The sequence below is a fragment of the Eleutherodactylus coqui genome, chromosome 8, assembly GCF_035609145.1.
Source record: "Eleutherodactylus coqui strain aEleCoq1 chromosome 8, aEleCoq1.hap1, whole genome shotgun sequence".
Taxonomy (NCBI): domain Eukaryota; kingdom Metazoa; phylum Chordata; class Amphibia; order Anura; family Eleutherodactylidae; genus Eleutherodactylus; species Eleutherodactylus coqui.
In genome coordinates, this window is record NC_089844.1 from 74598733 (window position 1) to 74614459 (window position 15727).

The 15727-nt window shown below is 42.3% G+C and overlaps 1 protein-coding gene across 1 annotated transcript in view; it reads right to left on the reverse strand.

Annotated features, from left to right (window-relative positions):
• Positions 1-15727, reverse strand: part of RAPGEF4 (Rap guanine nucleotide exchange factor 4) — a 270214-nt gene that overhangs the window by 234253 nt on the left and 20234 nt on the right. The window lies entirely within an intron of this gene.

Below are 15727 nucleotides of genomic sequence, written 5' to 3' on the forward strand. Positions count from 1 at the left end.
GCTAAACTCCCTCCCCCTCTGTTCCCCCCCCCCACCCATGCAGGCTCACCTGTCTTCCTCCCCTCTCGTTCTTTGCAATGGAAGGGGGTGGGACGGGGCGGAGCTAAGAATGGTCCACCGCACCCATTGATCCTATGGACAAGGGGTGGGGCGGGGCAGAGATAAGTGCCCGCCCTCTCCCCACCCCTTGCCCATAGCCATCAATGGGAGGGGGCGGGACGGACCAGGGCTTAGCCCCACCCCTATCCTGCCCCCTCCTATTGCACGGAAGGAGGAACAGAGGTGAGCCTGCAATGGGGAGAGGAAGTGTGCGATGGCCTGGTGAGGCTGGCGCAAATGCCAGCCTCACCAGGCCATATGAACGAGCGCACAAACGTTTGATTTGTGCGCCTGTTCACCAAATCTTTCACTAACAACGTGACGTATATCCGCCAGCTGTGAAAACGGCTGTCCAATATGCGCTCGTGTGAAAGAAGCCCAAGTCTGATTAGTAAAATCAGCAGTTTGTACAGGCTGCAGCTCCAATCTGTAGGGGGTTATCTAATTAATGCAAGCCGTGACTCATTGCTATAAGCAACAAATATTTAGTTTGCGTTAGCCGGTTTTGATAAATGAGGCTCTAATTTTGTTCAAATTTTGAGAGAGTCAACAAAATTAGGTCACCAACTGATCCTGCCTAAATCAATGGGATACAATGGCACACATCTTAAGGCCTGTTTACATCTAATTAAGGATTCAGTTTTGGGTTCCATCAGGCTTTACACCTGCTGATGACAACTCTGACAATATGTCTCTATTTCAGCAGGTTTCCATTTATTTCTGGCATAACGAGATAATGTCTATGGCCAGCTTTATATGTGATGTTAGAAGATAAATCCCTGCTTTAAAATTGGTTTTCCAGGACTTACACATCGATGGGCTACCCTTTCATTGGGGAGGGTCCAACCCAGTGAGCACGGGGTGTACACAAGCACTGGAGAATGTCCATTCACTGTGGTCATTGTGTGGACCGGCAGGGATAAATAAACACACCGGGTGAATGGTGCAAAATGCAGAGAAAGCAGTAGAACCTGCTAAGGTATCTGGGGGGCTTTTTGGGCAGGTAAAAAGGCTAGTGGAGCCTTCTTTATAATGAATGTGTCTCGAAAACCTTTTTAATCTTTATTTATGCTCTCAGGGATTAGAAAAAAGTTTTTCTTCCAAAACCAGTGCCATGCCACTCTTGTCCATGAGCCGTGTCTGTGCACCTCAAACGCTTTGAAATTAATAATAACAGCTATACCAGACACAGCCCAGGCATTAGAGTGGTACTATTTCTGTAAAAAAAAAAAAAAAAGTGTCATCAATAGTGGATTGGCAGGGGTACATCCCTAGAGACCACTGCCATCCAGCTGTTTGCTAAGCCTGTGCACTCATATGCTGTGGTGATTTCCGCAGGAAGCAGACAGCTCTGTTCCCACTTCAGTGGCCAAGCTTGGTACTGAAGGCAGTGTTACTTTTGAAATGAAAGGGAACTTAGCCTGCAATACCAAGCTGGATCACTGCAGTGACTAAATACGGAGCTGTCTGCTTCCTGCAGAAATCAGTGCACAGTTGAAATGCAGGCGTCTCTGGAGACGTACCCCCACCAATCTATCATTGATGTCCTGTCCTGAGGATAAGCAAACGATAGTTTACAACTGGACAACCCCTTTAAGTCCTGAAAACCCTTAAATAGTTGTTTATTGTATAATTTTATTCTAGAATTTTGTGAACAAAGGAAATACATTTGGTTAGACAAAATAAAATAAATTAAATAACATGTAATTTGTATTACCCAAAAGGGAAGAACAATACTCATTGCTGTAAGCTCCGATCAGTTTTTTTGCTGCTTAATGTACAATGTGGTGACTTCCCTGGCACCACCAACTGTCTGCCTGGGCAGCAGAAATATTTATAACATACTGTATCTCAGTGACAACTCGCTCTCATTTGCCATGGAAGTCTGTTAATTATACACAGAGGAAGTTCAATGTGGCTTAAATAGCACAGAAAACATTTGCAACCACACTTCACCGTTACTATTCACAGCTTTGAGTAAGGCCTGAGGCTATATCCAGCTCACAAACAATAGGTTTACAAGAACTGAAACCTTATTGTATTCTCTTGATGAAGAAAATTACTTTTCTATGTAACTAGATGCGAAACAAAGACTTTACTGATCTGTTATAAATAAACATCAAGTTCAGTGAATTTGCCATATACAGTAAAACATTTTAAAGCTTTTTTTTAAATCTGGACTGGGGTCTGAATTAACCTTTGAGGTCTAGTGTGGGGCTAAATTAAATATAGCAGTGTTGTCTGGGGTCTAGTATAGAGTCTGAATGAATCTTAACCCTTCCTAATCCAATTTGTATCCTGGTTTTCCTAGGGGGCTTACTCTTTCTGCCATTATACAACAGCGCTACATGCTGGCTAAAGCCAGTACTACATGAGGTGACACATTGGATAGACTCCGACAGCAGAGAGGCTGGCAATATACAGTAAGAGAACCCCGATGGACGTCTTTCAACATCGGAGCTGTACAGCCTTAAATCATAATGTCTTCAGACGTCAGACAGTGGATTGGAAAGGGTTAATGGTCTGGTCTGGGGTCCGAGTTAATTTTAGGGAAACCTGAATGAGTTTAGAGGTCTGATCTAGAGTGTCTAATGAGGGCTCCAAAATGTTCTGGGGTCTACAGAAATCTGGTTTGATGGCTGAATTAATTGTAGGAGTCTGATCTGTGGTCTAAATGAGTTTAGGGGTTTGAGGGTAAGGAATTAATTTTAGGGGTCTGATCTGGGGACTTAATCACTTTAGTGATCTGATAAGTGGTTTAAATGAGTTTGGTAGTCTGGGGTCTGAATTAATTTGGGGTTTTACTCTGGTCTGTGCATTAACAAATATTAAATCTTGATGTAATAGTTCTACAAAGTTTTCAAAAAGTTAGCAAGACAAGATCTTCACCTGTCTACAAATGCAGTAAAGTAGAGCTTTAGCAAAATTAGTTGAGTACCCTGCTTTTTGGCTCCGCATGGGGTCCCTAGTGGTCTGTATTACAAGATAGTACACACTCCATACCACAATAAAAAGCCTATGTGGCGCACTGTACTCTCCTTAGAAGAATGCCTCCGCAATATGACGTGTATTGGAACATGCTGTTTTTCTTTTGCACCTTACAGACTGTGCTAAAGGGTTTCTCCTGCAGCACTGTGCCTGAAGCACAATTAGCTTCCTACTTTCACAGATATTAAATGGCCGATAATGGAGAGCAGCTATTCGGGCATCCTCTATCAGTGCCACAACACACAGCTATAGGCCGCCTGCACACGGGCGGAAATCCCGCGGCGTTATTTCCCACGGGATTTCCGCCACTGAAAGCTTGCATAGGAGTGCATTACAATACGCAATCCTATGCAGACGGCCACCTTTTGGCCGCGCAAAATCTGCATCGGCAAACAAACCGCGGCATGTCCTATTTCTGTGCGGGGCTCGCAGAGCCTCGCACAGAAACGTCACTCACCCGGCCGCCGGCTCCGGTCTGCGCGTGCGCCGGCTGCCCGCACACGAAAGAGCCGGGGACGCCAGGCGCGGGTGAGTACGCGCTCGTCCCTGCAGGCGCTCGGGTCGGGTCCGGCGGCGAGAATTCTCACCGCCGGATCCGACCCACTCGTCTGCAGGCGGCCATAGAGTGGAAGCAGATCATTGACCTCTGTGTAGTGGCCAGTGCTGGCAACTGCAGGCGCAGCTCCCTATGATTCAAGTAGTGTACCCCCCAAACAAAATCAGCTATTGCCTTGAAAACTTCATTTAAAACCTATAATATAAAACCTCTGTGTAACAGGCTATACGTCTAATATAATATGAAGGGCAACCATCTAAAATAGGCTGTAATTTAGATTCTTGCCTACTAAATCTGCAAGTTCTAGATTTTCCCTTTTAAGCTATCATTTTAGAAATAAAATAATGACTTCCCAAGTCGGCTCACACTGCGCTATGTCCAATTAGGTCATTTTTCAGAAAAAAAAATGTTTAAATTGTCTTTCAAGTGCAAATGTCTATGTCCCATGGGGTTTATTTAAGACTGGACAGCAAAGTAGTAATGAGTGCAGCCATATTGATTGCTTAGTCATAGTATAATACTATGCACAGCCTCATCAAGGAACAATATATGCACATCTCATGGGCATATCGCATTTAATTTTTTAACATTATTCTATGAAATGCTATTTCCAAAATATGCATTAAAGAAAAAATTACCGCAACTTCTCAATAGCGTCATTAATAAATATTAGATTTGTTTGAGAGAATTTTCTATGAGCCCTCTAAAAATTGTTTTGCTTTCAGCTTTTTAAATGCAGTGCTAATGAGCAAGGGCTGACCTTCTAGGCATTTGGTCCTACGTAAGTGCCCATAGCCTCCATTTAAGTTGTACGCCTATTAAAATTTAAGTTTAGGTCCTTCACATATACTTTATATCAGTGCACTGCCTGCCCCCCATTGAGAGCTAATAGTCTTTACTGAGCAGCGAGTGATTTTTATTGATACTCTATATACTAATTTTCTTATTTCTCATCACTACATTGCGTACCCTTACAAGTGTGCATATGTACGCTTGATCATATCGTAGATGAGAGTACCATTCGCAGTCATCATTGGATCATTCGCAAATATCCAAAACCCTGATAACAATTCCAGCAGTTGCAATGTTTTTATAATATTGCCAGCAGGTACCATACCCTTCATAACGGTGCCAGCAGCCTCAGTGCTTTCCATACCATGCATTCCATACCTGGTGCCCTCAGAAGCTGCAGTAATCCTGTAACAGCCTCAGGAGCCATAACAGTGGCAGCAGTTGCCCGCACAAAAGATAGTACCAGCACACCTATTGTGCGTTTTAACAGTTTTAGCCATAAAAACAGACAAAGTCTACTTACCCTCCTCTTCTGGATAGCAGTCGTACTCTCTTACTGGATCAAGGTGTCAAAATCCGTCTCAACTTACATCCATTGTACACCTGTCCAATTTAACCTCCCCAAGGGACAATGGAAGATGATCTGCTCAATATTTCCACCTGATGTCCACCAGTAGATAAATGGTCAAGTCGACTGACTATAAAGGCATTATTTGAAGCATATCTGTAGAGCAGTGGTTCCCAAATTTTTTCAGTCATGGAGCCCTTTTTGAAGCAAAGGTTTCTCGTGGAGCCCCACGGAGGGTGTGGTCAGGGGAGGGGTTAGGAGCGTGGCTTATCACAAAGTATGATTTTTACCTCAATCGTTATTAAAAGGACAGGGCCATTACAAAAAAAACACAGGCAGGAACATTAGAGCACTGGATGTGCAAATGATATACATTATATTTAAAATTAACATGCTGCGGCATTGAATCCCGCACCTCATGTCAGTATCCACACAGACTTTGTGCAGATGTTTTCTCAGCGTGTGGATGAGATTTTCAAAATCTCATCCACTTTGCTGCTACAGTTACTGTGAATTCCGCAGCACATCTGCCCAGTGTATAGCAGTGCCCGGAAGGGCATGTACTGAGGAAATAAGTGTGCAGGACCTGTGGTTTGGATAGCAGCACGGATCACATGACCGGAGCCAGCTGATGTGATCCGTGTTACTATGCTGACCACTGGTCCTGCATGCTAATTTCCTCTTTGCAGGCTGTCCGGACACCACTACAGGAATGAGTATAGCGGGGATATAGACCCTCTGTCGGAGCCACTGACAATCACTTGGGGCGGAGCACACTTTGGAAACCCAGCTCTAGAGATGCGCCATGGTAGTTCTTCATATGGGGCCATACAAAATTACTTATGTTTCTATCACAATAAGCAGAGCTAATTCACTATATATTTGATATCACAAATATATACAGATCTTAGGTCTTATGCCCAGTAACGGGCTCCGCAAGTGGGATACCACAGCGGAGTCCGTCACAGTGACCCCCCAAAGACCCCATACTACCCTCCAGATCCGCTGCGTAGCTCCCGCATGACACTGCCAGCGCGCATGTGGAGTACAGCGCATGACGCGCCGGCAGTGTCATATGATGCGCCGGCGGTGTCACATGACGCGCCGGCAGCGCCATATGACGTGGCCGGCGGTGGGTGGGGTGCATATTCATGCTATACTTCAGCTGTGCTACAGTGGAAGTATAGCATGACGGGCGGCTTCCATTGACTACAATCGAAGCCGTCCGCGCATATGCCCGCGGCAAATAGGACATGCCACGGGTGATTTCATGCTGCGGAATTCCACCACAGAATTCCGCATGTACATTGAGCTATTAGTTTCAATAGGGGATTAGGTCTTACAGTTGAACAAAAAAACATAAAGTGTACCCTCTGAAGTTACCAGGATTTTTACATTGATAACTAATAAAATGTAGCCGAATTGTTATCCAAATCACAAATGGAGAGAAACACAATCTAACTAAACAAATAACACAAACAGTTGTACTGTTCATGTCTTTTATTGAGCACACTGAATACATATTCAAAGTGTAGGGAGAAGAAGTGAGTATTTGATTTTAATAAGTTGCAGATCTCCCTATAGCAACAGTCATCTCCACCTAACTTTTTCTGTATCTGCAAAAAAAATCTGCACAAAATTGGGGAGGAATATTTGACCATTTCTCCCAGCAAATGTGTTTCAGTTCATCAATATTTCTGGGATGCTTTGTATTGTGGAAGAATTATCATCTCAGGGCAAGCTGGGACACACACACCGCAGATGCTGCTGCCTCACAAAATGATAGAAGCCTGTGAGAAATAGATCTCCCATCCACTACAACTCCTACCACTGTGTCACACTTCCCTCCGCTCTGCTCAGGGCATTTAGCCTGAGCACTTACCACAGAACACTCATATGCTTGAGCCAGGACATCTGCATTCTCTTGCAACTTTCCAGGTCAGAATTCCACGGAGAAAGTGTAGGGTTGAACAAATTCCACACAGAAGTTGTATGTTGGCATAATTTCTTTCATGTTTATTTCATTTACGACTTGAATATAACACCGGATGCTCTCTTTCATCATTGAGCTGGAATAAGACTGCTCCCAGTTCAGTACTGGGGGAATCCATCTGGACTATAAATTATTTTCTAAAGTCTTGGGTCACCAATATCTGTTTAGAACACAGGGCAAGTTTCAGAGTTTGAAAGGCAGTTTTGGCCTCCAGACTCAACTAAATCTTTCCCTTTTGTCTACATAAGTCAAAGGAACTACTAGGTCTGAAAAATTAGAAATAGTCTGTAATAACTGGTAAATCCCCAAAAGGTTCAAATTTGTACTTGGTAGCAGGAGAGGGACATTTTTGGATTGCTGAAGTTTCTCCTATTAAAGCCTTCTATCGATGAAATAACCCAAGTATTTGGCCTCCTTCAAACCAATTTTCTGGACATTTTTGGGGGGTTGCTGTCAGACCGGTGTCATTACCAACTGCCTGTATGTGATTCAGATGTGTTGTCCAGTCTGAGCTCAAGAGGACTACATTGTCCAAATAAACTGAAGCATACTGGTGGGGTCTCTGAGACGTCTCTGGTGTCCCCTACAGTCCAAAAGGCATATTTTTACACTGAAAAAGCCCATATGGCATGCAAAAAGCTGTATTTTCCTTTGCCCTATCAGTCACAGGGATCTGCCAAGTAACCTTTTGTCAAATCTAATGTCGTAACGTAACGGACCGTACCATGTCTCTCTAGAAGTTCGTCCAACCTGAGCATAGGATATTTTACATACCAATGTCTCTTCAGTTTGAGGTCATGGACTGCTGCCTTTACATTCTGTTCTGCAATGTTTGATATGGCTTAGAATTCAGTGTTCTCTCGATGACTGCAAAGTATCCAGGTCCTGAGACAACAAAGCAGCCCCAAACCATGATGTTCCCTTCATAATGCTTCACAGTTGGGATGGGGTTTTGGGCTTGGTGTGTTTTACCTTCAAATATAGCATTGCATATTTGTGCTAAGAAAAAGAGTTCCTCTTTTGTCTCCCCAGAACATTTTTCCCAAAGCATTGTAGAACATCCAGGTGGTCTTGGGCAAATTTGAGATTAGCCACCATTTTCTCCTGACAGCAGCAGATTCCTTTGTGCTGTCCTTCCATTAACAACATTTTTATTCAGTGTTTTGCTAATAGTGGACACATGAGCACAGGGTTTTGCAGTTCGTTAAATCTTCTGCAGATTCTTTGCTGTTACGCTTCCGTTTTCTACCCTCTTTCAAGACCCTCCGTAGTGTTTGTGAAATGATCTTAACAGGGTGTCTACTCCCAGAAATAGTAGCACCAGCCCTAAAATTTTCCTTATTTGTAGATCATTCTTTTACCATGGACTTATGTACGCCCAGGCTCTTTAGCAGTGCATGTATAACTTTTTATATCTCTGTGTCTCTAACAGGTGTTAAATTTTTTTTGGCCTTCTCTTTTTATGATCTACTGGATTTGGCTTCAAAAACTGCATATATTGGCTTTATTAAAAATCATCTTTGTGTTTATGCAACACAGTTGAAACTGTTCAATTCCATTTGAAGAAACAGCCAAGGTGGTTGTACTTTTTCCCACATTATTCCATTGTAGTATTTCCAACTTCTGTGTGAATTGTCCACAAAAATGTGAAGACTTAAAGTTGCTTGTAGAAACATGTTCTCAATGAATCAATGGACAATGTGTATTGTTTTCAGCAGTGTGTGGAAGATGGCGTAGGCTATATTTGGAGATCGGAAACTCCCTGAATTGTGAGGAGACAGGCTAATAATGTCCGTAGAGAAAGATTAAATATATAAATCTGTCATAATAGGGCCAACATAAGCAAAATGTACTACCAAACATGCTGAACCACATGTAAGAGCTGAAAAACCGCATTCATGGAGGAAAAAAAAGACACAGCGGTCTCCTGTGTAACTTATGTTCTAATCATTAAAAAGGTCAATTGTTGTATTGTTCTGAATTCTATATACTCCCATCTTATTTCTTTATACTTTTGAAAATGTATCCTCCCCCAGAATGTTTTGAGCTAGCCAGAAGGGACACGAAGTGGAACAATAATTACAGAGCACTATGCAGACTGCCATATATTGAAGGTTCTATGCCAAAAAATATCCCTTTGGCATACCCCTGAGCACTATGTGTTGGCATAAGTTTTTTTTAACTACCGTATATACTCGAGTATTAGTTGACCTGAGTATAAGCCGAGTCAATAAGCTTTACCACAAAAAACTGGTAAAACTTATTGACTTGAGTATAAGCCGAGCTAAACTCGAGTATATACTAGGTAAAGAAAAAATCCAATACTCACCTCCCAGCCGGTATCTGTGTCTCTGACGCAATGGTCTCCCCGGCAGTGCGGGAAGCTGCTTGATACTTCTCCCTGCTGTCATCTCTCTCGGCTTTGAATTCCCTCGCTGTCAGCGCTGTGTAAGTAAGCGCTGTGACTGGATCGAGCGCCAGCCAGTCACAGCCGACGCTCAATAAACCAATCACAGCCATTCAGTAATGTCATCTACTGAATGGCTCTGAATGATCGAGCACCGGCTGTGATTGGCTGATGCTCGATCCAATCACAGAGCTTACCTTCACAGCGCTGATGGCAGGGGAATTCAAAGCTGAGCAGGGAGATGACAGCGGGGAGAAGTATCAAGCAGCTTGCCACACCGCCGGGGAGACCATCGCGCCAGGGACACAGACGCCGGCTGGAAGGGGAGTATTGCGGGTTTTTTTTTCTTACCTCACTCGAGTATAAGCCGAGGGGGGCTATTTCAGCATAAAAGAATGTGCTGAAAAACTAGGCTTATACTCGAGTATATACAGTATATTGAAAAGTATATTCAACTATATTTTTTAATACAAATGGAAATTGCAAAAAAAAAACCCAAAACACATGCTTTGCAGTATACATTTCCTTAAAATAGCAGTCAATTGGCTACGTGGGCAACTCTATGGCGTACACTTTTATTCGTTTGGGTCATTTGTTTGGCATGTACACTACTGTGTAAAAGTTTTCAGGTGGTGTGGGGGAAAAAAAAATACTAAAAATAGAATTTATTCTGCAGTAGGACAACAACCTCAAACATAAAAGAAATGTCATTAAGAACTATCTTTAGTGTAAGGAAGAACAAGGAGTCCTGGAATTAATGATATGGCCTCACAGAGCCCTGATCTCAACATCAAGTCAGTCTATTACATGAAGAGACAGAAGTATTTGAGCAAGCCGACATCCACAGAAGATTTGATATGAATTACCCTGTTTCCCTGAAAATAAGACATACCCTGAAAATAAGACATATCATGATTTTCCAGAATTTTTGAGGATGCAAAATGATTTTTCAGGCTTTTTGATGATGCTTGAAATATAAGCCCTACTTCAAAATTAAGCCCTGCTAACAGGTAATTAAAAAAAGTCAATTTAAATAGTGTCCAGGCAACTATACATGTAAAAAAGTTATACCTTTTTGAACAAAAATTAATATAAGATACTGTCTTATTTTCGGGGAAACACGGTAGATATGAATCTAACAAAATTTCCTATGCGTCTATATGTACGGTTCTAAGTCAGTACAAAAAATAAAATAAATTTAAAAAACGAACCTATAGACTTCTATGGGTGCCATATAACTTGTAGGTTGTACAGAACCCTAATACAGCTATGTACATAATGCCTTATATTCAGCTTAACTTATTTCAATAGCGCTCCTTTCTCGTTATCAGATACATAACAGGGGAGCTTGCATATGTTTTCTGATTCCACTACCAAGAGCCGTTTCTACAGTATTTACACTCAAGATAGCATTACGCTTAATTAGACATAAGTAGCTGAGTCTTGTTGTGTGGGAATTGTGTATTTACAAGCTGAATGACATTTCCTTGAGCTCTTTTGACTCACCTACAGTTTCTGCACTTCTTTCCTGCCGCTTTGCTCTCGTGTCACAGCACACTTTCCCTCAAGCTAGGAGAGGAAACTTGGCTGTCAGAAATTGACTTTACAGCTCCCAGAAGCTTACCCCTGCACCGCTCAGCAGTATATAATGCACTTCCCTCGGAATAAAAAAAAAAAGACACAAACACTCCATGACCAGTGGGGATACAGAAAACTCCTAGACCAAGAAAAGAAAAAGTGATTTTCTTCCTCCTTCAGAAGTCACAACATGTCAAGCGAGTTTATGCATTGCACTTTAATCTTCAACTTCTGTGTAATAAAGAAATAAGATTGACTATTCCAAATTACAGTAAGTTAAAGTGATACAGCTGCAAGAAAAAGTAAAGTATGGATACCACAAAGGACAAGAACCGTGTCAAAGAGGCGCTGGAGTTACCTTACCTGGAGTTGACAAATATAACGCCAACTTTTCCCCAGAGAAATGCAAAGGCAAAACAATAGCTATACGTTTTAACCCCGGAGCGGGGTCTTCCTCAGGCAAGGCACTATTGTCATCCCTGGGTGAGCAGCACCTCGTCAAACTGCTCCTCTTCCTTGAAGAATCTATGCATAGAGCCTGAATATGAGTCCAGGAAAAAGCTTACAGTTACCCTCAGTAAGAAACCTCTTGGATTGCTACCTTCAATTGCAATTTCATAAGGTTGTACTCGTACCGAGCATATGTATAAATACCCTACTCGATGGTGGTATTAGCTGTTGGTGTAAGTCTTGTGCGTTGTCCGTTTTGTTTACAGCTATTATACCAAATAATGTTCTCTTCATTCTCCCTTCCTTTTCTATATTTTCTTGAAATTCAACTAGAAAGAGGAAGTGAACCTTTTGGAATTACTTGGATTTCTGCAGAAATTACTAATAGAAATGTTGTCTGAATGTTATGGTGACTTAGATAAAAATCAGCCCACATTTTATTAGAAATCAGTACAGAAATCCAGGTAACTCCAAAGGGTTCACTTGTGTTTTCTAGTAACTGTTGTTAGGGCTCTGGGCGTGAACCCACTGTGCTAACCAACCAAACCTGGCTTTTAGACCAGACGTGCTATGTATACAAAATAGACAGATACCGATACCGACTCAAAAGGCAGAACAGTCTTAAGACAGGTGACCCAGATGTGCTGAGTGTCTGAAGCAAACACACATCAATTCTGAGGCAAAGAAGGAGGGTCCCCAGCTCACCTAAATAGGAGAGTAATTGTGATTTAGGCTTCAGCTGGGCTGTAAGCACTGGGAGTGGTTAACTCCCTCAATGCTGGTAGAAAACAGAACAAAGAGTACATTCAAACCAAAATAGCAAAAGAGCGGTAGACACAGGTAGCAGACCTAACAAATTTATGTGCTGATTCTGGGCCATATAGGAACCTGGTTATGTGGAAAGGATTCCCTTCAATCTTTTAGAGGTTACTTTTTTCTTAACTTTTTATATAAACCAAAATTGCAGTCATCTGGCTATTGATCGTTCTTTATATTTAACAAAACAGCCTAAGAATAGGATTGGTAATCCAGTATTTTCTGAGTCCGAACATGGCAGTGCAAGATGTTGAAATGGCTTAATCAGATCAAAGGCAAAGGCTTTGACAAATTAGGAACTGTGCTGTGTAGTCCAGTCTAAATGATAAGCATCTCATCCTCAGACAACCAAATTATCTATGACAACACCTTTGACTAATTACTACTTATACTTTTTTGGTTATTACTTTTAAGACCACTGGAATTCACTGAGTTGCCCTGCCCCCAGTTGTATGCAGTTTCAACCACGGTCGGTTTAACAGTGATGCTGTGTTTTTCTTTTCTAATTCAACCATATATATTGAAATTACTATTAGTATTGGCACCAAGATATACTGACTATTCATTTTATTAGAATGTGGGCATTCTTATTTTTTGTTTAACCCTTGGTTTACAAAAGTTTTATTAAAGGGGTTGTCCCGCGCCGAAACCTAAAATTTTTTTTTTTTTTTACACAGACCCCAAGATTCGCTTACCTGGATCCCCGTTCTGCAGCTTTGAAGATTCTTCTTTCAAAGATGGCGCCGCCGGTCTTCTCCCACGGTGCACCGCGGGGCTTCTCCCATGGTGCACCGTGGATGTTCTTCTCCAGTCTGTGTTCCACTGCCGATTACAGCCACCTCATTGGCTGATCGGCACCACGTGACGGAGGCGGAGCTACGCGATGACACGGAGAAGAGGGAGGAGCCAGGACGGCGCTCGTGAGCCCCAGACCATCAAGAAGAGGATTCCTCTGTGAGCAAGCGCGACTTTTCGTGCGACCAGAGAAGATGTTTGATCATCGCCATGGAGACGGGGACGCCAGCACCGGAGGGGGTAAGTGTATAACTTCTGTATGGCCAATATTTAATGCACGATGTATATTACAAAGTGCATTAATATGGCCATACAGAAGTGCTTAACCCCACTTGCTTTCGTGGGACAACCCCTTTAATGTTCTTAGAAACATTACAATCAAACAATTCTATAGACAACAAATTAGCAAAACAAAAATTGCAGAAAATAAATCTTCCATTCTAGTATAATTTGTATATATTATGTACAGGGTCCCCGAAAGAAAATAATTTCAATGTAAAACTTGGGGAGACAAGACAGATACAATGGGGATAGGTTTTCACCCTTGGATTATACTGATTTGTTTCAATGATCTCATCAAACTTCACTTTCTTCCTACAACGTGATGAGAGGAATTGACTAATGGAACAATAGCAATCTAGATATAGTACTGATCTTGACTTCTTCTTCGCATTATACTACACATAGAGCGATTCTCCATTGAGCAGAAATGCCTATACTGACCCTGTGGAAAAGTGTAACTGGTCTTCAGAATCATAGCAGGATTACGGTTCACACAATTAGTGTAGGTAGTAATAGAAGATTACTTAAATGCGTTGTCTGGGTTCGAAAACCTACTGTCATACGCGGTTAGGGAATTTCATTTTATGACAAAAGGAATTCTCCCTTTAGAATCCTCATTTCTTGGCCTGTGTGGAGAGCGGGTACAAAGAGCATCAGGAAGACCTGTCCTGCTTTATTCCAACTTGAAAGTGTACTGTGTAATGCTTCATTTTCCCCATGGTGGCGCTGCATGGAAATTCAATACTTATTGCCAGCTTTTCCCCTCGTTTAGGGATGATTACTGGGATTCGCTGCAAGGAGAGACTTAGTGATCAGCTTTTTATATTAAGAGACTATTCTAACAAGTAAGGATTTTCCAAAGTGGAGCATGCCATTAAAGAGAATCTGTCAGCTACTTTGAGCACTATGAGCTACGTTTTAGGCCTCAAAGTAGCTGACATGCTGAGTCCAGAGATGAAAGCTTTATACTTACCTTCCCCACCGTTCCCTCGGTGTCAGCTCTCAAACTTGACACCGAGTGCTTCTAGCAGAGTACATGGGCGGCGCATAGCATGAGAGAAGAACATAGCGCCATAGTGTGCCATGTAGTCCGCAGAATGCATTGCAGTAGTGGTTTGGAGAGCTGACAGCAAGGAACAGCGGGAAGGCAAGTATTAATCTTAAATCCCCAAACTCAGTGTTTCATCTACCTTATAGTGCTCAAAGTAGCTGGCAGAGTCTCTTTAACTGTACTGCACGTGGGTATCTCTGGTAAATGTTTGAGTAAGCATGGAGTGCCAGCACCACCTATGTTACATGGATATCAGTTGATCAGAATCTTACTTACTGGAGAGCATTATGTGCCTTCAAGCTCCCAAGATGTAAATCCAGAACTGCCTATAACAAAAGCACCACTTGGTCATTGGCACTAGACCATTTAAATTTCATTCGTATGTCTTTCCGGTTTTCTTTTTGTGTTTTTGGCAATATGTCTCTCCATCTAATGAAGAATTTTAGCGATTGCGTAATATGCTTTTTGGGTCTGTAATTGTTAAAGTAGGATACATTCATATGTAGTTCAAAACCAGTTCAGAGATGGACGAGCCAGTGGGATAATACACAGGGGGCAGGGTGATACAGGAGCGGATGGGCCCAGGCAAAAGCCCAATCACAAGTGCTCACCGTGTAGGAGACATACAAAGGAGTTGTAATCAGCTGTGACCACATAATAGACAGTCCACCGTCCTGCTTCCAACATTTAATAACACAAGTTATTCTCACCAGTGCCAAAACTCAAAGTGTGTAAGCAGCGTAGGTAGCACAGAGCCAGCAGCATTCTCCCCAGCCTTAGTTTCCATGAACTCTGTGTCCTTCTTTCAAGAAGTCTTTCCCTCGTAGAGGTTTTTGTGCCACGTTGTATTGCGGAACTCTGGCAGGAACTCCCACTGGCTGGCGACCGATGCAGAAAATCTGCAACTTCTCCTACTCTTCTCACTGACACAAACTTTTTCCTCAGTACTCCTGCCATCACCACCACTCTGGCCGAAGGCCTACTTCCGGACACATTTCTCCTTCCTCCCTATGCCTCACAAGAAGAATGTTCCCAGCTCTGCCCTGCACCCTTTTTCTTAAAGCAACAATAGCAAATTAACAATAAATATAAAATCAATTGATAAACCGTTAAACAATGAAAATTAGGTTCTCCCAGTGCGGGCGAGCGGTACCCCCACTACATATTAACTAGAGCCTCAACAACTGTAATACAGTATATGCTAGAAAATATAAAAGGCTCAGATAAAATTGTGGGTAAAATGAGCAAGACCCTTGGTATAAGAGCTATAGTGTGGGACTATAATTCTATCAGCACTCTCCAAGCGCCTCATTAACAGAGAAGGACTCTTCAGTATCTAAATAGATTGAGGT